This window comes from Marmota monax, unplaced genomic scaffold, assembly GCF_021218885.2.
Source record: "Marmota monax isolate L192 unplaced genomic scaffold, Marmota_monax_Labrador192_F-V1.1 WCK01_AAM20220418_F8-fsc00014, whole genome shotgun sequence".
Lineage (NCBI taxonomy): Eukaryota > Metazoa > Chordata > Mammalia > Rodentia > Sciuridae > Marmota > Marmota monax.
The window spans coordinates 3,972,081-3,997,478 of NW_026695222.1; the positions used below are offsets into that span (position 1 = coordinate 3,972,081).

The 25,398-nt window shown below is 37.1% G+C and overlaps 1 protein-coding gene across 1 annotated transcript in view; it reads left to right on the forward strand.

Moving 5' to 3' along the window:
- The first annotated feature begins 536 nt into the window (after positions 1-536).
- The window catches only part of Pak5 (p21 (RAC1) activated kinase 5), a 319,415-nt gene continuing 294,553 nt past the window's right edge, over positions 537-25,398 (forward strand). The window contains exon 1 of the mRNA XM_058575397.1: positions 537-686. The gene's annotated coding sequence lies outside the window, so the exon portion shown is untranslated. The remainder of the gene's footprint in view (positions 687-25,398) is intronic.

The following is a 25,398-nucleotide window of genomic DNA, read 5'->3' on the forward strand; positions in this document are numbered from 1 at the left end:
CAGGGCACCAACATCACCTGAGAAGTTTGGTTTGCAGAATCTCAGGCCCCAACCAATTGAATCCGAATTTGTGTTTTAATTCACAGGCTTATTAAAGTTTGTGAAGCCCCGGTCCTGGTGTTGGTAAAGATGGTGGCAAACCTATCTGCCTCTCAGCCCCTCCCCGCCTACCCACCTTTGCTTGCCCCTTAAGCAAAGCTCAGCCCTTGCAGTAGTCCTGCACAAAATTTTGGCAAATCTCGAGTGTGTGGGGACAGGGCGTGCAGAAGTTGCCCCCGCCGGGAGGTCAGAAAGAAAGTGTGATTGGATTGGCTGCTTTCTCCAGCTCCGGAGTGTAGACACTCCCGCCACACTCCCCCGCTCCACACCCCCCGCAGCTGCTACAGCCTGCTTCCAGCCGGCTGCCGCGAAAACCCGGAGCAGCTGCGTGTGCTCGTGGACAGTCCTCCTGGGGCGAAGCCAGGCAGCTGGGCATGCTCAGTAGCTGGGGGAGGTTTGGGTGGAGAGTAGAAAGCTTTGGCTCTGCCCCCCACCCTCCTTTCAGCCCCCGCCCCCCTTGCCCCTACCCAGCCGTAGTAGTTCCCCAGCGTGCGCCCGGGGAGACCAGGAACATGGCGCTCGGAGCCATGTAGCAGTGGAGGAGAAGGGGATGAGCCACTGCCGCTTCGCTGACAGCCAGCCACCAGGTAGGCAGGCGCGCCTGGAAGGGCTGCCTGGGTGGATATCGGTGCCAGGAGAGGCGTTCGCAGGGATGCGCACGGCTGGTACCCAGGGCATCTTGCTTTGCCCGAAGACGATGAGAAGGGGACCTCTCTGACAGCACAATTTTGCATCTCCTAGGAGATGCCAAAGGCGAGGGACCCGCTGTCCAGAGGAAAGGGATCTGGGGACCGCCCACCCCCAACCCATGCTCTCCCATCCAACCTAAGCTCTCTACCGGTCAAATAAAGGATAGTTCTTTTCTGCTGGGCTGGAGGGCGTGGGAGAGAACCCCTGATACCAGCCCTGGAAGCGCGCTGGTACCCCGAACTGCTAGCAAGCCCAGCACCAGTTCTTTGTGTATACAGCCGCTCACGCCGGGCCGTGGGGGTGGTGTGCCACGGTGCTTGCTTCTCCGGAGGAGTGTTGGATATGATGCCAGGGCAGGATTTTATATGGTTTTTGTCTTTTGGCAGGTGTGGACTGCAAGATGCAGTAGCTGAGCCTCTATGGGGCTGTGTTTTCCTTTGTTATTTGCCTTGGTGTGCCTGTGCGCGCGTGGTGGTTTGTAATAGAGAAAGAAAAAGAACTTCTGCTTGTGGGCACCGTTGTGGGCAGAGTGTGGAAAAGGATCTCCGTTCTTAACTCTTGTCAAAATTGTGTGCCATGTCAGCCTCCTGGAGGGTAAACTTGAAAAGTCTGGGGATCATCAGTGCCCAGTTTGAAGAAGTGTGATTATCCTTAAAGCGGAGTGTGTGGGGAGGGGGAGGCGGTGTTCCCTGATGTTTTAAACATGGGATGTGAGTTAATTGCCAACATTGATCCCAATTAGGAGAATTTGAAGCCTTGGGCTATTTGTGGTGGTCTTTTTAAGGCCAAAGTAATAAAGAAAAATAGAAATTGGCACTATACCAGAGGAGAGTGTTGTTGATAGTTGATGACAGCCTGGAAGACTGAATATACTTTTGTGGAAATGGGTAAACGTGGGCATTCCACAGTGCTCTACCAAGAAACTGTCACAGGGTCTTAGGTAACTCACAAATGTTTTAAAACATCCTTCTCTCTTCTTAGATTTGGTCGTGTGCAGTTTCTCTTACCTGAATCCTTATGGAGAACATACTCTATGTAGAAGCCCCTCCTACACAAGAATTCTATGAATTTTTGCATTCTATAACCCCACCTTACATTTGTATATGTGTTATATTCAGCAGCACAACCCACTGAGTTAGAGAGGAAAGGTAAATTTAGAACATGCCTTTATTTTTTCTTTATAATATGAAGGGTGGGCATCAGTCTGTGAATATGAAGTTTAGAGATACTTTCCTCTGCACTTACACTATTTATTTTTATAGTCTTGTTAGGTGGCAAGAATGAGTCAGTATCATCAAAACGAAATGGGAACTGCACGAGGAAAACGCATTTAAATAAATTAAAGCCATAATGTCCAGTCTGATGATGATGATACCTTGACTTGGAATATATGTGTGCAAAGCAGAAGCAGTGCTCATGGAAGCAATAGGAGTTGATGACAGGTTCATTGATGGCACTGACCTTATAATAAAAAAAAATGGGGGTTCCTCTGTGAATAGGTAAAGCTCTACTGTACCAGATTTCTGCAACTTGTTATTTCATTAATATGAGTTTTAATTGCAGACATTGAAAATCCAATTTGGCAGCACCTCTCCTTCACTCTCTTGGAGTTTGCTGAATGCTGCAGTTAGAAGAGGCAGGTGTTTTGGGGGTATGGGGTCAACTTGGTGATGACATAGAGCTGAGATAGAAGTTCCATGTTTAGCTTTGCCATTTAGGCAAGCTATTTAAGTTTCCTAACCCTCACTTTCTCCATCTGTGAAACAGGCTCAGGAATAGTAGGACCTTTCTGAATGTGTTTATCTTTCATAAACCACCAAAAAAAAAAAAAAAAAATAGCAGTGCCCTTTAGGAGAAGGGCAATATATGTTTATTGAACCCATACTATATGCCCCTTATTATACAAGTCAGGTTCAAATGTGGATTTATTTAGATCCTTTCAACTATTTTAGTTTCCTGGAGTTGATATAACAAATTACCCAAAACTGGGTGGCTTAAAATAACAGAAATTTATTCTCTTACAGGTCTGAAGGCTAGAAGTCCAAAATCAAGGTGTTGGCAGGGTCATATTCCCTCTGAGACTGCTAGGAGGGGATTTTCTCTGAAAGAGAAAATCTTTCAGCCACTTTCAGAATCTGGTAGCTTGAGGTGTTCCTTGGTTGTGACAATATAAATCCAATCTCTGCCTCCAACTTTACATGGCGTCTTCTCTCTGTGTCCCTATGCCCAGTTTTCCCCTTTATATAAAGACATCATTCATGTTGAATTTAGACCCACCCTAATTCAGTATGACTTCATTTTAAGTTGATTACATCTGGAAAGATCTGATTCCCAAATAAAGTCACATTTACTGGTTCTGGGTGGGTATGAATTTTGGAAAGGCACTATTCAGTCCAGTATACCAACATCCGTAGTGATAAAGACAGCATTAATATTATGTCAGCATAGAACAGAAAGTAAAGATTGAATAACATGGGTTCAGAAAAAAACTTTGTTATGTAATCCAGCTAACGTATTTGAAGCTTTACATTCCCAATTATGGTAGGAAATAGCAGGGTTCATAGGGACCTCATTCATATGTCACCTGTATGTCATTATCCCTAAACTGAGACAATCCAGGACTTGGGTCTTCTCAGGTATCCCAAATGTGCTCTGTCCCAAACTGATTTGTTGATGCTGCTTTCCACCCTTTTTGATACCGTACAAAAACAATGCAAAACAAACACCAGGAACAATAACAGTAAACCTAACACTTTTTCTAGTCTTTTGTATCTTTGTGAATGGTACCACTGTCCATGGAGTTGCTCTTGCCAGAAATTCAAGGATAATCTCTGACCCTTCTGTTACCTTTACCCTCCATGCCCCAAACCATCATAGTCTTAGAAAGTCCACCTTCTATCTGTATCTCTAAACTGATCTTCGTGGGTTCATCTTTCCATCCCCTTTCACTATTGTTGAACTTCAAATCATTATAGCTCACCTGGATCACTAGCATAACTTCCTAACCAGACTCCTGCTTCCTGGTTCACCTGGACAATATAGGATCATTTCAGTTCCCTTCATAAAAACTATTCATACACCTGAGACAATTTCTAAAGACTCTGAGAGTCCCAGGTACTTGGGCAGACTTTTCCTGGACATCTTTTCCTCTTGCTGCTGTTACAGTAACCTCTTATTTTTTATTTTTTATTTAACATTCAAAGCCCTACTTCCTATGTTTTGCCAGTCCAACCCACACTTATCTTTTGGACATCCTTGGCCTCTCTTCCTTACCAATCCAAATCTTCATCATTTCTTTTCCTCCATAGCACATACCTCCTATTATAATTTCCTATTTATTTGTTTGACTATTTAATGCCTCTAAACTCTGTCATATCTGTTCATTTTGTGTCTTGTATGCAAAAGATGCTCAATCAATGTTTGGTGAATGAAAGAATGAATAATATGTCTTACTGCATTTTCCTGTGCCAATTTATACTTTTTGAAGTGTTTTTACTAGCATAAAAAGAGCAAATTAGAACTTCATTCTGACTTCAAATGGGAGTATTTTTGACTTTAATAAGTGTACCTTCTAGGAATTGATTTTAGGTTAGCATTTAAGAATGAAGTCAAAATATTTTCTGGCAACTGAGGTTTTTGTAAAAACATATCAGTCAACAACTATTCTGCAAATATATGTTGTAAGGGTATATTTGTCATGGTGGGTCCTGAGAAAACAATGGGGAACTATACTTTTTAACTTTTGGAAATCAAGAATAATAAATAATAATCATATATAATAAAATATAATACAATTATTTATTTATTGTGCTTCTGTTATACACCAATTCTCTTTGTTCCTATTTAGTTTTTTAGTTCCTATTTATAACCATTACTATAGCTCCCCAATTTTTCCCAGTAACATGGAACCCTATATTTATTAGAAAAAAATAATTATTTTGATAAATCAATAATCAATAGTTATTATTATTGTGATCTTTTAAAATAAGAAGCCTATCTAGGGAAAAGGAATCTACTCATGTGTAGAACAGCATACGATTTCTTTCTGAATATATCTGGATGAGCTCTGTTCTGTTTTTATAATCATCTTGGCTGTTGCCTTTGAGGGTAAAGTAGGAGAGAAATTATCTTTATATGAGAACAAGTTTCTGGTGTATTTCTGTCAAAAATCTTAGTTGTTTTATTGTTTAATATGTTTTATCCAAGGGAGAAGTAACTTGATGTCTCTAGTTGAGAACCCTTTTCTGGTAGTTTTGTATAGCAAGATTGTGCCCAAAGGAAATTAACGTAGTTCAACACATGAACATATCTTATGTTTTGGATTTTTCGAGTGGCTTCAATTTCATGTCCTCTTGTTCTTGTAAAATGAAAATTTAAAAAAAAATAATAAACTATCATTTAATCCATATGCCAAACTAAAATTTTTCACACAGTAATCAATAATCAGAGAGTCGAACCTTGATTTTTTTAAAAAAGTGTACACAATTGAATCAACTAAAACCTAAAGTAGCTAATAAGAGATTTCAGTAAGGTGGCTAATTGTAAAATACATCGACGTGGTTTGGATATGAGGTATCTTTCCAAATCACCTGTTAACTCAGGGCTAATCTGAGGTGAAATAATTAGACTGTGAGATCTGTAACTGAATCAGTTAGGAGTTGAGCAACTTTCTTCTGGGTCCATTCCCCATGATGTGTTACTTCACCCGGGGCCCAGAGCAGTGGAACTGGCCATTTATGAACTGAGACCTCTAAACTATGAGCCCCAGATAAACTTTTCCTTCTCTAATTTGTTCTTGTTTGGTGTGTGGTCATAGAGAATGGGAAAAAAGGTGACAAAAACATATACCTTTAAAAATCAGTGGCTACCCAAAAGGGCAATATTTACCAACTAAAAAGTAGAAAGGAAAATGATCCTATTCATGAAACCACAGAAATATAAATTACATAGAAAAAATAGGAAAAGTACATAAAATACTTGAGAATATTAAGAAATAGATAAGAGCATATACAGAATGGGATATATTTTTACTGATGACAAATAAAGCTAAGAAACAGAAAACAAAAATGAAAACATCTATTCTTGGATAGAAAAGGCAGATAATATGAAATGGTTGTTTTTCCCAGATCAGTTACATGATTTTATTACATTAGAATTGGGGGACACTTGAAAAAATATTCTAACATACTTCTAGAAGAATACTGTATGAAAATCGAAAAATCAGACTCTAAGAGAGTGGTGGGGGTGTTGCAGAGATGATGGAGCTGTTAGTGAGTGGGGGAGGCAGGTGGAGGGGAGGCTGGAGTTGGGTGGTGGGTGCAGAAAGACTGTGGTGCAGGTGGGTGATTGGAGGTGGTAAAGGTTGGTGGTAATGATGAGGGAGAGAGGGAGGTAGATGTCAGGGACAGGTGGAGGAAGTGGTGGTGGTTTTTGCTTTTGAAATAAAAAGAAATCATCTGATCATCAAACTGCAATCATTGAATCAATATAGTACTGATATAAGAATTGATAAATAGATCAATGAAATAGAATAGTTGAGAAAGAGACTCAGGTTGTTTTTAGAAACAGAAGTGTGGTGGAGAAAATATTGTGGAACAGTGAGGTGTACCTGAAAAACACTTCAAGGAAATTGGCTACGTATATAGAAATCATTGAACTAAGAGCCTCTTGCTGATGTGACCTTCCAAAGTAAATTCCAAATAAATTGAAAAGTTTATATGTAAGGCAGAAAACAAAAGTAGAAGAAAATAGTTAACTAGTTTTAGAAGAAAGACTTTCTAAATATAAGATCAATGGAATGAATCACAAAGCAAAATACAAATTCAAATATGTTTTGTACTTTGATGTGCAAAAAAATATACATTTTAGTGTGGAACAAAATAATGGGGAGCAATACTGTCACCAAGCATAAATTAATGCAATAACATGCTGAAGAACTCTTGCAAATCCGTTTGATAGAAATGTCCAAATATCTGAATAATTAAAAAGGAAGAAATAAAAGGATCAATATACATATTTATTAAACGTTCTTGCCATTAATCACAGAAATGCAAATTAAAAGAAAAGATGCTAAGTTTCCTCTATTAATAAGATATATATATATATATATATATATATATATATATATATATGTAATAATATCCAGAGTGAGAGTGAGGACATTCTCATTCAGTACCAGTGGGAAATTTATATGATGCAGCCTTCCTAGAGAAGAGTTTGAAAATATTTGTCACAAGCTTTTTAAAATTCAAACTTTTTGACCCAACCATTTTTTTGCTTCTTATTTTATTCCGTATTTAGTTTAGTCTTGGCTAAGGAAGTAACCAGCAACATTTATATAAAGGATTGTTTATTATAGAACAAAAATTTAGGACATACATAACTAAAAATTAGAAACTGAAGATATTATGAGATCTCAAAATAATACACTATTCTATAGGTATCAAAATTGATCATTTTGAAGATTACATAATGACATAATCCTCACTATGATTTTAAGTGGAAATAACCAAGTTGCTCTATCGTATATATTGTATCATTCATGTGTTTTGTGAAATGGAAATATCATATGGGTAAATAGAAAACTGAAAAAAAATAATCTTTGGGTGGGAAAAATACAATTAAAAATACCTTTCTGAATTTTTCAAAATTTAGTCATTGATAACACATTGTTTTATGAATCAGAAAAAATATCCCACTCCTTCACAGTTATGGCAATGATACACATTCAGACCATAGTAATTCATTTGTGTAAGAAACATTCATTGATTACCTGTTATGCTAGGGTCTCTGCCAAGTATATTAGCAATGACTCTTAGTTTGTATGTAAATGAAAGACTCTCCTAAATCCAGTAAAAGGAATTTACTAGAAGGATAGCAGGTAGCTAAAAGATTTGCCAGGAATGTGGGGTGGGGGATTCCCAAAATGAAAACATACAAAAATAAGATTGGAAGCAGATAAGATCTTAGACAGTTCCAGGGTCTAGATACCTGTTATCAGAAAAATGTTCCAGCCAGGAACAGCTTGCTTAGGGTGAGGTCATAGTCCAGTAGTAGTTATGTTTGTCCTTCCTCCCAATACCTGGTCCATTCAACTGAGCCTCAGGAAGAGCAGGGGTGGCTTGACTGGCAGGTTCATTCCTGCTTTTCTGATGAAATAAATGAAAGAGACGATTTGATGGGTGCTAAATATTCAAAACCAAATCAAACTAAAACAAAGATAGTAAAACTGTCTGTTACCCCAGGATTTAGAGGCAAGTAGGCTGAATGCTGTCTCTCCTTCCCTCCCTCTTATAGGGAACATTTACTGTGATGCAGGAGTTTACTGCACTATGCATCATTAAAAGGTGCAACATGGGTACTCCATGTGGGAGACACCTTTTTCTCCTGAAGTTAGTAGTGACGTATCAGGAAGAAGTGGCTTTTCAGGCATTGGTCCTCATGTACAGGCAGGAATTAGGAAGGAAAGGTCCCATTTCCAGGGGAGAGGAGATCCAGGAAAAGAATAATCTGAAAGAAACAGTTTAGCAGGAACAAGAGGTATGTTTGGAAACAGATTGGCACCAACACAAGTCTTGACTGTTTTTCCCAAATAACCTTACATTTGGCAAATCATATAGTCATATTTGCGTTTAACCCACATGAACACTGGACTCTTGGTTTAGATACTTTGATACAAAATGTTAAAAAAAAATGCATCAGTGTTTATTCTCATCATAAATAAGAAATATCTGTAGCTATACAGGTGATTTAACATTCATGTTGTTGTTTTTATAACTCTTTATAAAACTTTTCCCTGAGGAAAGAAGGCTTGTAAATAGAAGGAGAAAAAGTAGTTATTCTTCAATTGCACTTAAAACAGTACAGATAAAATCATCTTAAATCACCAAGAGAGGACCCTGCCTTGCTCACTATATTTTATGGAGTCCTGATACTTTGCCTTCTAGCCTTGGTGCCCCTGTACAGCCATGCTCCTCTTTATCAGTCAAAGAGCCACATGCCACCTGGAGGCCTTGATCTCTTTCTGGGCTCTGCTTTAAATACCTGGGACCTTAGAATTCCCTGCTCATAGAGCTTCTGATCCAAAGGGGGCTGAAGAGGAGTGCATATGGCAAGTATGGTTGAGGTTCAGATATGTGAGCATGTAATCTGCACATAGGTGCTGGAGGTCAGGTGGAAAGAGAAAGGAAATGAAGCTAGTTCTCCTTGCCTTGCCATGTTCTGGAATTCAAGTATTCCAAATTTAAACATGGCTTCTGGGTTGTCATGAAGGTGCACACATAATTAGCTATTCATGCAATTGCAATGTGAGAAAAACTGATGATACTTCTGTGGTTATAGTAAATATATTTTACTGTATAGTAATATATAGTAAAATTTACTAAGTATATTGAATAAGAAGCATTGAGTCCTCATCAAAGTATTTCACCTGCATATGTTAATTTTTCTTTATGAAAGCACTCTCAAATAGGACACTTGAGCAACAAGTCATCCAGTGAGATAGGGTAGAGAAGCAGTCAAACTCTGGATCATTTGCATCCACATTCCATAAACACTGTGGTATACAGAAACTCAGTGGATACAAAAGAAGTTTTGTTTGGAGTCCTTGAACCTTCAATAATTTAAAAATCCCTGGATGAATCAACCCACTTTGTCTCTTCAATGCTCTCAAATCCTTAGAGTCAGCATTTCTGTTCATGCAGATTTCCTCATGAAAAGGGAAGGTAAATGCTCAGTGTTCAGTATTCTGATTAATTTCATGATCAAACCCAAAAATATTTGGTTGCTTGTAGAGAAAGCACATTTAACTCACATTTTGAAACAGATGTTCTATTGTTGGATTTCCTCTGCCAATTTTACCATTCTTTTCATTGGTGGTGAAGGTATATTGGCTAGGAAGTGTACCTCCGTCCTTTAAAAACATTGGTTAATATCCTTTCTCTTCCATATTCCATCCTCAACTAAATACTGAAGACTTTATGCAAACAATATTGGGTCTATCACCCCTTCTAAATTTAATGGCAATTTATGGAATGGGTGAAGTCGAGAGAGGGAGGGTGTACAAGAGAAAAAAGCAAACACACCTTTGGTCTCAAAGAGAAGATCTCTGATGGACTCCATTATTTTGGCTATACCTTTCAATTAAAATTCAAGGTTGGCATTCCATTTAAGAAATGTCAGCGCTATTTTCTTGGTGAAAATTCCTGTGTCTGCTTCCAAAGATGGCACTTGAGTCATGCAAATGGTATTTGTATGAGATTGATTTTCTAGCTAATTGTTTTCAAATGCCAACTTAGTTGCCCCCTTGCCTAACATTCTAGCTCCATTGAATTGTATTGACCCAGGAACCAAACTTCCTAGAACAACATGAAATTTATAGTTTAGTTTTAAAACAAAGATTATTACTCCAAAGTAGGAACAGTTGCTATATGGACATGACTTAATCTCTAAAAATTAAAACATGCATGGAGGAGGGTGGTTAAAGAAAAAATTCTTATAGAAACAGAATAGAGCTTTCCTCATTTATACATATGTGTTTTAGGTCAGTGTTCTTTTTTCTGTAGATTTTAAAGAAATGAGAACAAACAAATTTTCCAATAATATTTGAGTAACAATTATTTGTGCATTGAGTTAAATAGTCTAGTTAGTTCTCCATATCTGTGAGTTTTACATCTGTGGATTCAACCAACCACAGATGAAAAGTAATAGGAAAAATTGCGCCTTTACTGAACACGCATAGATATTTTCCCGGCCCTTTTCCCTGAACAATACAGTACAATAACTATTAACATATCATTTACATTGTATTAGGCTGTATAAATAACCTAGAGACAATTTAAAGAATATGGGAATTATGCATGGGTTATATGCAAATACTTTGACATGTTCTATGAGAGTCCTGAGCATCCATGGATTTGGTATTTGCAAGGGTTCTGGAACAAATCCTAGTGATTGCAGTTTGTTTTACCCTTTATAAGGGTTTTCAAGGTACCTACCACCTCTATGGTATATCCTATCCCCTTCTCCAGACAGTCTGCTCTCCCTCTCTCTCACAGTAAAGTAATCTCTAAATCTCATCGTGTTAAAATAATTTTTTGTGTGTGTTTATATCCTACACTGGGCCCACTGTTACTCCCCCTAGCATCTCCCACTTAAATCTTGTGTAAGCCTTCTGTTTTTGTCTTTTTCCAGCCCCAAAATGAACATCCAATCATCTCATTATCACCTCCTCATTGAAAACTTCATACCCAACTACCACCTCCCCACCACCACCCAAAAGCCTCCCATATGGCCTGGCTTATCCCACTCAAACATGCATCATAGTATTTCATAAGTCTTTTCTTCATGAACTCTTTTCTTGCACTAGACTGGAAATTCTTCTGAAGCGGGTATATTGTTTCTTCATCTTTTTATTCCTAGCACCTAACTTCATGCATAACACATGTCAGGTCTTTAGTACTTATTTGTGGATAATTGAATATTACTTAGGCTATAAAACATGACTACAAATGCAAAAGGATACTGCCACATTTTTGAAGTACTGGAATAGAACCTAGAAGTGATCTATTTCCTTAAAAAACAACAGTTCCACAGAAATAGTAGATTTTAAAAATTTCCTATCTATGAAAGATAAGTGAAGATGATTAATTACCCCCTAGTCATTCCTTAGGGTATGACCAAAATTCTAAGAGTGGATATGGGTATAAGGCAGAGATTCTAAAGGCACTACAAAGAGAGAAAATGCTACAACAAGCCACAAGCTAAGCCTGCTTTCCAACCATAGAGTAAATAAACTGAGCTTCTTGAAAACCACTAGGAATAATTATTTGATTACTACATGTAACTTACACCTATGGCTCTGTTGTTCCAAACCTGGTACACATATGTCTGATTGGACGATAGGACGCCTACTTTCCTATCAGTTGATGTTTATACTGAGAGCTGGGGTTTTATTAAGTTATGCCCAAGTTCTTGGTACCATTGTTTCTAAAATAACTGGTATACTATACAATGAGAAAAAAAATAGGAAGGATTGGGAGCGAAATGAATCATAGTAAGTGGTCAAGCTAGGGATTCCCCAGTGTGAGTTTCAGGATCTCTTCAGGCTTCTGGTTGGGCCCAATTGCAGAAGGAGTCCCAGACAGAATATTCTAGAGTGATTACTGTGATGGAAGTTTAAGGTATTATCTAGGACTATTGCCTTTTCTACGATTCCTATGGAAAATACCTGTGTTGGCATATTAGGAGTCCACACTGGTTGGCATAATCACTTACGAATGAACAACTGTGAACTCATGAACAATCAGGAAGTGAGGAACTGGAAATTTTTATCTTTAAAATAGAGTTCAGTTGTACTTTTAAAATTGGAAGGTGTAGAACACTGTGCATTCTACTAGGTACTGAACATTTAACTTTATCAATTTAGAGCAGAGTTTCCAATTATGTGGCATAGATGGGTTCTGTTTGGCATACATAGTATGGGATTTCTCAGAAAACCCATATTTCTGGATTATTTCTTTTAAAAATATTACACCCGCCCACACACTCACACATACACAATTGCAAAATTGGTGGCACTGACCATGTTTCCTTGTGGCAACTGTCCATTGTGGCTGAGTAGCCACTAAGTTGGCTTGCTAGTATAAAGTGCATTTAAAAGGAACCAATTTGGGAATTTTGGTGAAAATATCTGGATAATTTGGCTTCAGCAACTAACTTTTTGACAATGGCCAATTATAAAAAAATACTCATGTTTTTCTTGAATTAAACTGAAATAGAAAAAGGAGTCATATAGTCCTAAGTTTGCTCGAGGTGGGGATTATCAAAACTCAAAAGGATGTTTTCATAGCTTATATGACATTATCATCTGGAAAATATAAAACATTTGGAATGCAGTTATGCTCCCAGCAGTGAAGTAGAACTTTATAAATGATATGCATTCTATAGAATGGCTGGAAAAGTCTCAAAATCAATATTGGAATCACCCAAGGCGACTAAGAATAATGATATCACTGTACCTTGCTAAAAACTAATGGAAAACAAATGAGATAGAAAATTCCAGAGCTGTCCCTAGAGTTTTTATTTGCCTAGAATAGAAGGCAATTTTGTTTGAAACACGCAGCACAGCCCACCAATTGTAGAGCACCTTCTTTTCTATCTAGACCAGAGTATGCATTTGACTGTAGATATAATTCTGTAAAACAGGAAAATGTTTGGTTTTTCACTTAACTGGTACAATTAAAAAAATATAAAGGTAATTGGATCTATTAGGGTGTTGTCAATTCATGTCTACTTTAATCTTTGACAGGCTAGATAAAATAACTGGAAACAGATATTGCAATGATTATTCCCAACTAGTCACCCATTTAATCATCAGATGGATGTAGAGGACCATTTTGCTTATTTGGGGTGGCACTTAAGCATGTGGGGCATATCAATTAACATAACAGGCAGATGGTGGAAGGAGAGGCAGACAGTGTACAATATGCACAATAAGTCAATATATAGAATGTCAGAAGATGACCTGTGTTTTGAAAAAATAGAGTGGGATAATGGGGATCAGAGTGCTTGGATGGGTAGTGGTAAAGGAGGTGATTTTAAATAGGGGGTCAGAGTAGTTCTCATTGAGAAGATAACATTTGAAGGAGAGGAGGTAACTACCCCTGTGCAGTCCTATGCTGCTTAAAGGAGGGCTCTCATTCTGAGAAATGCATCATTAGGTGATTTGGTCATTGTGCAAACACCATAGAGTGTACCTATACAAACTTAGACAGGTCAGTCACTTAAGGTGGCCTCTTGATACATTCAAGACACAAGTGATATGGTCAACACAAAATGTGTGAGGCTGCTGCCAGCATAATACAGAATACTGTCTTGTACACTAATGTTTCCATAGGTAGAAGGAGTACTCTCTAAAATAACAATAAAAAGTATAGTAAATAAATAACCAGTGAAAGCATCACTTATTTTCCTTATTCGTTATACACTGTATATAAGTGTATATGCAAATACCCTTTTGTGATTAGCAGCTTAGTAAGTTACTTGGTTATAAAAAATTTGCCTCTGAGTTGGAACAATGGCACTAACAGTAACTAAGATCCTGTGAACACCTATCACTTGTCAGAGATTGTGTTATATGCATTGTACCCCCTCTTGTTCGATCCTTCTAGTAAGCTTATAAATTATGTTATCATTATTTGCATTTTCTGGCTAATAAATGGTCTTTTTGTGCTGCTTTCCTTTATTCATTCGAATTACTCTCCCATAAGTGTAAAAGATGAAGGTGGAAATATTTTCTCAACTTCTAAATATTCCTTTGACCCCTTCTATTTCAGTTCAGATTTCCCCCTGTTAGAAACAGACCTTGAGTTGAAGATTCAAGAGCAAGTAGCTCATTTGGAAATTTTATAGTATATTATTAAGAAAGAGGGAAAGTGACTCAAGCAAGGAATATGGCTCAGTCCATTCCTGCTGCTGTAACAAAGTACCTTAGACTGGATTATTACACAGAATAGCAAATTATTTCTCCTGGTTCTGGATGCTGGGAAGTCACTAGATCAAGATCAAGACACTAGCAGCTTGAGTGGTAAGGGCTGGCACTCTTCTTCAAGATGGCACCTGTTGTATCCTCCGGCAGAGAGGATGAAACCTGGCAGAAGGGTGAAAGGAAAAAAAAGTGAACTCATCTATCAAAAGGGCACTAATTCTGTCCATAACAGTGGAACCTTTATGACCTAGTCACCTCCTCAAGACTCCACCTCTTAATACAATCAAGTTCAGGGTTACGTTCCAACGTATGAATTCTAGAAGGATGCATACACTCAAATCATAACAGAAAGGCTACCAATATTGGAGTAGTAAGCTGGGAAAACTGGAAAGTGGTGTAAAACTCATGTCTCACAATTAGTCTATTCAAAGAAGAGGGAGCTGAGATGCTTATGCTTATACAACAATTCCCATCAGTCATTGGTTGAATATTATTCCCAGGGAATACTAATTCCTGTTCATTTTCACCATCTGTGACACTTAGAAACCTCTCAGGAATGCAGATTCTATTGTTGGAAATCAGTAGGGATATCAGTAGAAATAAGAGTGCTTGCTACATTCATACATATTGTCCCCTTAGCAGGTGTCTGCAAAACTTTAGAGATATTTCAGAAATTGGTAAAACATAATAAGATACAAGAAAACAAAAGAACCCACCTATCTTTTGCTAGTCAATTGTGAGTATATTCATTGAGCATTAGGGTAGATAAGAACACCACATGGAAAGTGGATAAAAGGGCATCAAGCCAGAGTGTTAAGTTGTTCTCAAATAAACAAGACAATATAAGTATAGGTGCTAAACTGAAGTCATATACAATTAGGCATACAGCTGCTAAATGCATTTAATATTGTAAAATGGAACATAAGTAAGGCTACGGCTGACCTTGTGATGAAACAGAGAGAAAATATTCCCACGAGTAAAGCAGTTACCCATGTAATGCAATTGCATTCTTGTAGGGCACTAGGGACCAGTTGGTAAGCTGTCTCTTCCAAGGCATTAATAGAACTCTGTGTACCAAATAATGTAGTTCATGTCCAGAATCATTTTTGGGAGAGATATCATGATGGTAGGGTAAGTTAGAGAATACATAATTAAGGTTATACCTATTGACCTGGATAATAAAATTGATTTTGATTCTAGGTCTTGCTAGGAACCACCAAACTAAAAATAATTTTGCATGAAGAAAAAAAAGGAAGAAGTACTTTGAGTGCATAGAAGCAAATATTCTTCATCCTATCAGCATGTGGATAAACTGTAACTGTTAGTGCATTTGAACTGGGTGTCTGTATTTGGGGTAAAATTGGGAGTTCATAACCAACTTGAATCTAATGTATGAAATATGATATGTCAAGAGCTTTGTAATGTTTTTAACAACCAATAAAAAAAAGAAAAAAAAAGAAGTAAGGAATGGATATCTGACAGCAGCCTGTACTGGGATTTCAAAAATAACCCAGGTATTTTACTTGATAGTAATATATCAGTTCAGGTGGTTTTTCTTAGTAGGGGAAGTATTTTAACATTGACTATCTGATTCAAACTATTGTAGAACAAGATGGGGATCCAGAGTTCATGAGATCATATTAATAATTGCCCATAGTTTATCAAGTTTACTGGGCTCCAAACTGTTGTGCTCTTAAAATATTAGCTGTTAAGATTTGCATTGGAGATATGGGTGGATTTTAAGAAACTCATCACCATTGGTATGGATAGATTTGGAGACTTGTAGATTATTTCACACCAGATCCCAGATATTAACTTCTCATCTGGAATGGCAGACGTGTAGAAAGTTATTCCTTAATTTCTGTGTCCATAAAGGGATAAAGAAAAGAAATTTGGGGAGAGTTATGAGGGCAAGTGGAAGAGTGGTCTTTAGTAACTTCAGATAAGCAACACTTAACTTTCTTTACTGCCTTGGATTGTTATAATTATTGAATCTGTTAGGGCTCCATCATATCCTAGTTGGAACCTCAAGGCTCATCATTCAGTTCCTTTATATTCAGAGCCTCCATGTTGCACGTTAAGCAGATATTTGTATCTGGCCCATGTGAATGGTACCTCCTCCAATAGTGTAATCCTCTGCCTGGATGACTGTCTATGGTGATTCCACTTATGTTGTCCTTGCTTTCATCCACACTTTGAGAAATGACATCATTGTGCCTTGTAACTATGTTTGCTTTCTTTCTATTCTCCATTGTCTTTCCCATGGAGCTGAAAGATGCTCTGGAGAAGAGGTTAGATTTTACGTTTTTAAGATAAAGAACCACATATAGAATTCTCCACTATAGTTGCTCAATAAATCTAACCAAATCAATGCATAAATAATACTATAACTTAACACTTTCCTATGGATTAGAGTCTGTGTAAAGTATTTTACCTACTTATCTCCTTTAATCCCAACAGTCATTTTTTTTCCATTTCTCCTTGGAGGACACTGTGAGTTGAAGAGTAAAAGATGAGTGAATGGAGATATCACATGAAGACAGTTCCTTCAGGAATTTAATGTGAAAGAATGAAGAGCGTTAAAAAATAGAAGTGTAGAGAGATGAAGATAAGGAGTTGAGGGGTAGCAATTCAAACAAAGATCAATGGATTTAAACATATTTAAAAGTTGATTGGAATGATTCAGTTGGAAGGAGTAGATGGAAAATATAATTGAGAGGATTGGTAATTGTTATTATTGAGAAGGTGCAGAGAATAGAACCCAGAAGACACATGGAAAGAATAGCCCTAGGAAGTAGGGCCGTTTTATTGGGTCAAGAGGAAAGGATAAGATAGGATAGAGTTTTGGAAACTTGGTAGGGGGAAGTTGCAGAACTTCCTGCCTGAAGTTTTTCCTTTTTATCTTTGAATAAAAGATATCTTTGAAGAAGGAGCCAAAGACATCTTTTGAATTTGATGGGGTAGGACGGATTATAATGGAAATGGTGATGGAAAAGATTTGGTGATGGAAAAGATTCTCCTGGGTGTAAAATGTATGAAATGATCTCTGCAGAAGTTCAGTGACTGAGTTAATCAAGACCATAGAATTTTCACTTGTTTGTATTAATGAAACCATGATTTCAGATTAAAATTCTAAGTGCACATTTTCTTTGCATCTGCCAGAAAAGAATAGATTGTGGCCCAATGCAATTAGAATCTAAAATAAAGCAAGAGAGGCCTCTGCATTTAGGGTAATTTGAATATTATGAAATGCATTTAAAGAAAATAAGCTTCCCTTCTCCTAGTTTCTACTTCTTGATTTGTTTTCACGAATGTAGGTATTATTGAATATATTACCTATTGAATAACGTTGTATTTGCAGTCTGATACAATAGAAAATAACTTGTTTTCTATAGGATTCTTCTGCTTGGAAGGGACAGAAACTTAGGTCAAAGAGGAGCAGGAAAGCTAAGAATTTATTGACTTGTATAGTTGAAATGTTCAGAAACACATTTGGGTCTGGAACTCAAAAATAATACCATGGTGTTATTTCTTTCCCATTTTTTTTTATCTCTGCGTGTTTCTGTGTGGGTTTCATTCCCATAAAAGTTCTTCCATTTTTTTTTTCTGGCAAGATAGCCCCCCTATAGTTCTTGGCTTAGATCCCATGATTTCAAAATTCAGCAGAAAATGCTGTCTAGCATTTCCTAGCAGTTCCAACAAAAGTCTCAGGATTTAATTTCAGCTGTTCCAATATGACTTTGAGGGTCATATGTCAGTACCTGTTCCTAGATCAAATACTATAGCCTGAGGGATGTGTTGCTTTTTTTTAATCGTACCTGAGTCCAACCCATCCCTAGAGTTAGAAGTCAAAGTGGAATTGCTTTCCCAATTGACAGAGAATGGAAGCAGAGAGGCTCTACTAGGATTATCAGAATGCTGTTAACAGAAATAAGAACAGTGGATATGGCCAGGCAAAGATGAAAATAAATTAAAAAATGTTAATTAATGTAGATAAAAGCAGAAATGAGCAATGTAGTTATAGCCTCCACAGAGATTTCTGACCTGGTAAATTTTCTCTAGTCACATAGTTTTGGTAGCCTTAATTTATTGAACTGATTGTTCTTGAAACTATCAGTCTTTCCTGGAAATGAATTATAAGTTACCAAAGACACTATACATAGATTCTTTCCCCTATTTCTTCTGATTTTAGTTTTCATCTTTGTGTCCTGATTTTGCTATTGTACTGCTGCTTCTATTTTGGAACCTTGGTAAGAAATAGATTTGTGTTGGTATACCAATTTAGACAGAAGTTAAAATGAAAATTCATTTGCATATTCAGAACCTATCTTAATGGGAGGAAAATCAGTGCTAAAATTGCATCCTAAATGTTGTCAGGGAACTGAACTTATAGTGAGTTAGTGAGGACATGTTGTTTCAAGCTAACATGAAATATATGTATCCAAGCTCTCAATTTCTCCTGATATTTTTGTCTTGGGCTTTCTCACACAGAGTCTATTTTCTCTCAGTGATTTAAGTGGCGTGGTATTATGGTGTCTATATAGCTTCACGTTTTGTGAGATCAGGTCAATTTTTGGACAAGACAAATTGGAAGGTAGCTTTGATAGAACTATGTTATTCTGACTGTTATTATATTGCTGCAATGATGTCGCTTATCCTTGTTTGTATTATTTCTGCAGTCCTATCTGGCATCTTGTGTTCTATTTTAACAGTGATACTGCAACTGTTTGATTTGCTTTTGGATATTCAGGCATTCCTAAAAAAAGTGGCAAACAGAATTCTAGCTGATGATTGCCCTCAGGCTGTCTGAGACCCTGATGCCTCCAGTCTTTTCTCTGGATTATCATCAGGTATTTACTTTATAATTTCATCCATCATTCAGAGATTAAATATTAAATGGCTTTAGGAACATTAGGGTCTATGTGCATCTGCACATGTATATTTGCTTTTCCCTGAGGTTCAAATTCTTGGTTCTTGCAGATACTTGGCCTTTCTAAGACTCAACCTTCTGAACTACTATTCCATATGGATGGGTTATGTTAAAGAGGAAATTATTCATTGATAACTTGTTAAGGCACAATAAGGGAGACATTATTCAGGAGCATACCAATTGGCATAGGGGTCATGGCAATGGTGTTTTGTAGTGAGGAAGAGAGATTGGTCTTAACTCTGCACATTGCATGGGCCAATGGGAATTTTATAGCCAGGGAGCATTGTTGAGATCAGTAGATGGAAAAATTACCAAGAGGAAAATCAGGAGCAAGTGGAGATTCTGGTTAAACCAATTTAACAGAATTCTTGCTGAAGACAAGCCAAGTCAATCAGACATTACCTGGAAGATGGTGGAAGATGAGAAATTTCATCAAATATTGAGGGTAGGAGGTTTTTGCTAAACTGACTTGATAGAGTATTTTACTAAAACTGGTTTTATAAGGAAGTGGGCTAAGATAAGGTTTAGGAGGTTGACTAAAGTTTGGCTAAGCAAAGAATCTTGGTCAACTGACAGTCTGGATGACTTTTTTTTTTTTTTTTTTTTTGATCTGCTGGTGAGATTCTTGAGCTGCCTTCTCAAAGAATCTATACCTTTTTTTTTTTTCTCTAGGAAAGAAGACATTTAAATGTGCCTTTGTTTTTAGAGAAAAAAAAAAAAAAAACCCTTCCTAACACAAAGAAGGGTGAACAGAAATGTATTTGAGGGAACTTTTTATTTTGAATTCACATTTTTTCATTTCTTTGGTTTTTCTTTCCAAAGAAACATTCTTCTTCAATTTTTTTTATAACAGAAGTGGTTGAATATTTTTTTTTAGAAATGGCAACTAAATTTTATGTGACAAAGGTAGATGATGACCCAGATGCTTTGCAACCTTTCCTGGAAGGTCTTGTTACAGGAGACTGGTCATGTCTTGCCCTTGACTGATATGACATCATTAATTCAGGATGGACATTACTGTGGAATATGCTGTGAAATTTGGCATAAATCATAGAAACCAATCTGGAATATGCCTCTGTATGCAGAGGGGGTTTTCCTAATGGGTGTGTTATGAGATTCTGGTTGTGGCAGCTGTGGTTTCTGGGTTGTCTGGACCCTTGCTAGCTGTGTGAATTGGTCAGATTTAGCAATTGATTTCTTAAGCATTGAAAACAGAACAATGCTGTTAGGTATTTCATTAGGATTGTTGAGGACTGCCATCATCCCAATCCATTTTATGGTTCTGGCTTATTTTCTATGTATTTTTTTTCCACCATCTGAAATTACCTTACTCATCTTTCTCTTTGTATTTTTATTGTTGTTCTCCTTCACCATTAAAATATCTTCCACACAAGATCAAGGAACTTGTCTATTTTGTTCAGCTTTCTACATCCCAGGGCCAGGCACATATTAGGAATCAATAAACATGTGTTTGAAGAAGGAAAGAATGAATAAGTCATACAGAGAACAGAAATAGGTCCTTAGTAGGCACTCAAAAAATGACAATATGTGGCACTCAATTATGACATTTGCTGAAACTGAAGCTCTTCTATGGGTAAACTCAAAAGTCTTTCATTTGGATAGGATTGTTTTTATTGCATAGATTTAAAACCATGGAAATTTAGCGCTTGAAATTTTAATGGTTTTGAGCCACCAACTGTCATATCGTGTTGAACATCCTTATTTGTAAAATGCTTAATTTCATGTTATACCGTGGGTTTTGTTTCCACAAAAGAAATAGAAGTCAGGAAAGTTGTTTAGTTATAAGCAGTTAGTAGTAGATATAAGGGTTCAAGTATCTAATCTACTACTCAATTATTCTCCATAAACTACACTGTTGGCCTAGTGTTAGTTATAGTTGAATAGTAGAATGAGTAACAGTAGTAATGGTAACAGCAGTTGTATTAGTCATAGTTCTCCAGAGATAAATTTACCATAAGATGTTGGCTCACATGATTATGGAAGCTGAGAAGTCCTTTGGTCTGCACCCTGCAAGTTGGAGACCCAGGAGAGCCAGTGGTTTATACTGCTGACTCCAAAGGCTGAAAGTCAGAAAGCTGATGGTATAATGTCATTTTCAGTGTTAGTTTGAGGACCTAAGAATCTGTAGTACAAAGGGCTGGAGAAAATCAGTCTCAGCTCAAACAGAGAATTCAACCTTCCTTCTCCTTTTTGTTCTATGCACACTCCCAATGGATTGGATGAGACTTACCCCCACTGGGAAAAACAATCCGTTTTACTGAGCCTTCTGAGTCAAATGTTAATCTCTCTCCTGGAAATACCATTACAGACACACCCAGAAGTAATATTTAACCAGGTAGATTGGCATGTCATGATCCAGTTAACATATACAATGAACCATTACCACAATGAACCTTTATTTTACTTTTAATGTAGCAAATATCATGTTCATGGTAACCCTCATGAGGTTAGTACTATTGCAGTCCCCATGGTCCAGGTGATAAAATTTAGGCTTTAAAGAAATCAAACAGTTTGCCTCTCTCTGAACCCAACCAGTCAAGTCTTTTTCCAGAGTCTGCCCTCATAACCCCCAAACAATATCCACTCCAGGGTTCTAATCTTCTGTAATTCAGAACTTACATTAAATCAGACTGACCTTTACAAAGCAATTACTCAGAACTGAGGAGTTCCATTGTAGTGTGTCTTTGGAGCTCTCTGAATGTTGCACATACTTTCTGCTTTAAAATCAACCTTCACAGTCTATTAAGAGAAGCTGTGTGTCTGGCCTCAAGGAAGGGAGCACTAGAGAAGTGATTGGTTGGTTTGAGTTATTTGAGTCAGGCCAGAGCTGTCATTGAGTGAGTAGAATAGAAGTGTATTGGATTTTATTTTCCCTTGAGTAGCTTGGTGTGATTGAATTTAATTATCATTATAGTAGGCAGAAGAAAGGAAAATTTTCAAATGGTAAAAACAAAAGAATTGCTATAGTAGCCCTTTCATCATTATTAAGACTAGGGAGCATGGCGAGAAGAACAGAAAATTCAGAACACAAAGAAGGTAACAGATGGGACCCATTACAAAATTATACCTGAACCACAATTTGACATATGAAAGTAATTACTGTTCCAAGAAGGAGCTGGGGAGGGTCTAGCCTTGGGGACAGAGCAGGGAGTTTGGTCTAGATTTGAATGTGTGGATTTGGAGCATGGCTTCAGGTAGGAGAGGTGGCCCCATCATGTCTACTGCCTCCTGATAACATCTTTCTTCTTGAGAAAGTCCAAATACTCCACTAATGATTTCCATTTTCACCGCCTATTCCTGAGGAATGGTGGCAAGCTCTTATATTTCTATTGTCAATGAAGATATTAAACTAGATTTTGTTTGGCCAAGGGTAGAGACAGCAAAACTGTCACATGGTAGTTCCAGGTGGCCACTATTGACTGAATAAGTTCTCAAATCAAGAGGTTTGAGGACTCCTGGTCCCAAACTGATTGAAAACAATCAGATTATGAATGGACAGGCATTTTAGTAAGAACAGATTTATTTTTGCATAAATGGGATGTAATTTATTTTAGTGTTTTCACTAGAGTAGTGATTGGCATATGTTGATACTTTACCTCTGGGTTACATCTCCAGCCCTAGTTCTTTAAATTTGTGTGGTTATTTTTTATTTTTTATTTTTAAATTTTGAGACAGGGTCTCATTTAGTTGTTGAGGCTAGCCTCGAATTTGTGATCCTCTTGTCTCAGTTGCCTGAGTTGCTGGGATTACAGGTATGTCACTACACCCAGCAAAACAACAATTTCTAAGCAGTAAGGTAAATGTGGTGGTATTTTAATTGGCAATTTTTTTTCTCATAAAAGTGCCATCCAATGTGAAAAGTTAAGATTGACCACATACATTATTCATAAAATAATGGCATATCTTGAAATTCCTGGTATCTTAAATTCCACAAAGCATAGTAATATAAACCACAAGCATTTCTAAAGAAGTACTAGACACTACTGTTAGGCCCTTTCTGTGTAATATGTGATTTATTATTACCATTTCACTAATGAAACTTAGTCTGTTGATTCAAGCTGAACTAAATCAACAAATTGTCACCTTAAACAGGTAAAAACTCACAAAATGCACTGCATTTCATAATATTTCCCATGTAGAACTTTTCAGTGGTCTCTGAATGCAGACTGAACTCCTTATCTAGACTAGAGTGCCCTCTTATGACATGACCCTACTTGTGTCTCCCACCTCATTCAATACCATTCTCAGCCAGTTCCTACTGTGGTTGCATTTCCAATTATTTCTATCTGAAATGCTCTTGCCCAAGATCTTGACTTATTTGGCTCATTCTTGTTATTCATGTCTCAGCTTAAATGCGTTCTGCACACAGGTATTTCTTATGTCCAACCTAAAATAACCAGAAAGTCCCTATCATATTACATGGTTTCATTTTTATTTCATTATTTTTACTGAAACATCATCAAAAGGACAAACATCTTAATGAAACTTGGTGAATTTTCTCAAAGTGAGCACACCTATGTACCCAGGCCCTCCCTCTATTCTATTTTACTCACCCCAATGCTAGCTGTCACCTTAACTTCCACATACTTGGATTAAAATTGGAATCAGAGAGAGGAGTACTCATTTGTCGATGGCTCTGTTCATTCAACATCTACGAGATTCTTCCATTTTATTGCATGTCGTAGGAGTTTTCTCATTGCTAAATAGAATTCCACAGTATGAATGTGTTATAGTTCATGACTATTCTACTATTGGTAGGCATTGGGTGGCTTTTCATGTAAGGCTATTACAACCAATGCTGTTGTGTGTTTGTTTATTTACATCTTCTCTGTCTAGCTTTACCCCCATCAAAATACAATTCCTGTGCAGGTGAGACATTGCTATTTTTTTTTTCTCTCTCTCTCTCTTTTTTTCTTTTCAGCCTCATTGAGATACTTGTTGTCCAATAAACGATATATATATCTAACATACACAATTTAAATTTTGACAGATGTATAGCCCCTATAAAATTGTTACCACACTCTAAATCATGAACATACCAAAACTCTACTCCCCCGCCAATGTTTCCTCGTGCTCCTTAGCAGCAACATCTACTCCATCTCCCTATAGGGATCTCCTTCATCTCCAACCCCAGGTAAGTACTGATATGCTTTTGGTTACAATCATTAGTTTGCATCGTCCAGAAGCTTATACAAATGGAATTATATATAATATTGCCTCTTCTTTCATGCAACATACTTATTTGAAAGTCATTCATGTTCTTTTTACTGAGTAGTAGTATTCTGTTCTATGAGTATACTATAATTTGATTGTCTAGTCTCCTGTTGATGGACATTTGGGTTGATTCTGAGTTTCCATCTATTATAAATCATCCTGCTATGACATTCACAGATATTTTCATGTTTATCCTTCTATTTCGCTTTTGTATGTATCTAGGAGCTGAATGCCTGGGTTATGTGGCAAAATATAACTTTCACTCTATAAGCAACTGTTGGTCTGTTTTCTGTGTGAGAGTCCAGTTGTTCCACAGGCTTTCCAACACTTTGCATGATGAATTTTTTATTTTAGCTTTTTCACTTTATCCATCTAGTGAGAGTGGTAGTATCTCATTGTGGGTTTAATTCACATTTTACTAATGATGAATAATGTTTAGCATCTCTTTAATGGGCTACTTGCTGTTTATGTATCTTCTTTAGTAATGTGGTAATTTAAATATTTTGTTCACTTTTAAAAGTAGAGTTTTTGTTATTGAGTTTATGAGGTTTTGAAATACCTATTGCAGATATAAGGCCTTTGTTTGATATACTTTGCAACAATTTTCTCCAGACTGTGGCTGGACGTTTCATTCTTATAACAATATCTTTTATTTTAATGTTGTAACTAGAATAGTGATTAGTATATGTTGATACAGTTAATTTCTTTAAAAAAACTTGGTGAAAGGGGTTCTTTAGCAAACATCTTAGATTCCAAAATAGGTCTGCCCAACCCCAGAGCACTTAATCTTGATATACATTGCACATATCAGCACATATATGAGTAAGGTGCTTTAATTTGTTTCTATTAAGAGAATATAGAAACTGAGTCTCATAGCGAAGAACTTATCTTCTCCAAAATCACCAGGCAGGGAGCCATGGTTTGGACAACATAATGTGACTCCTTAGTCCTTTCAGTG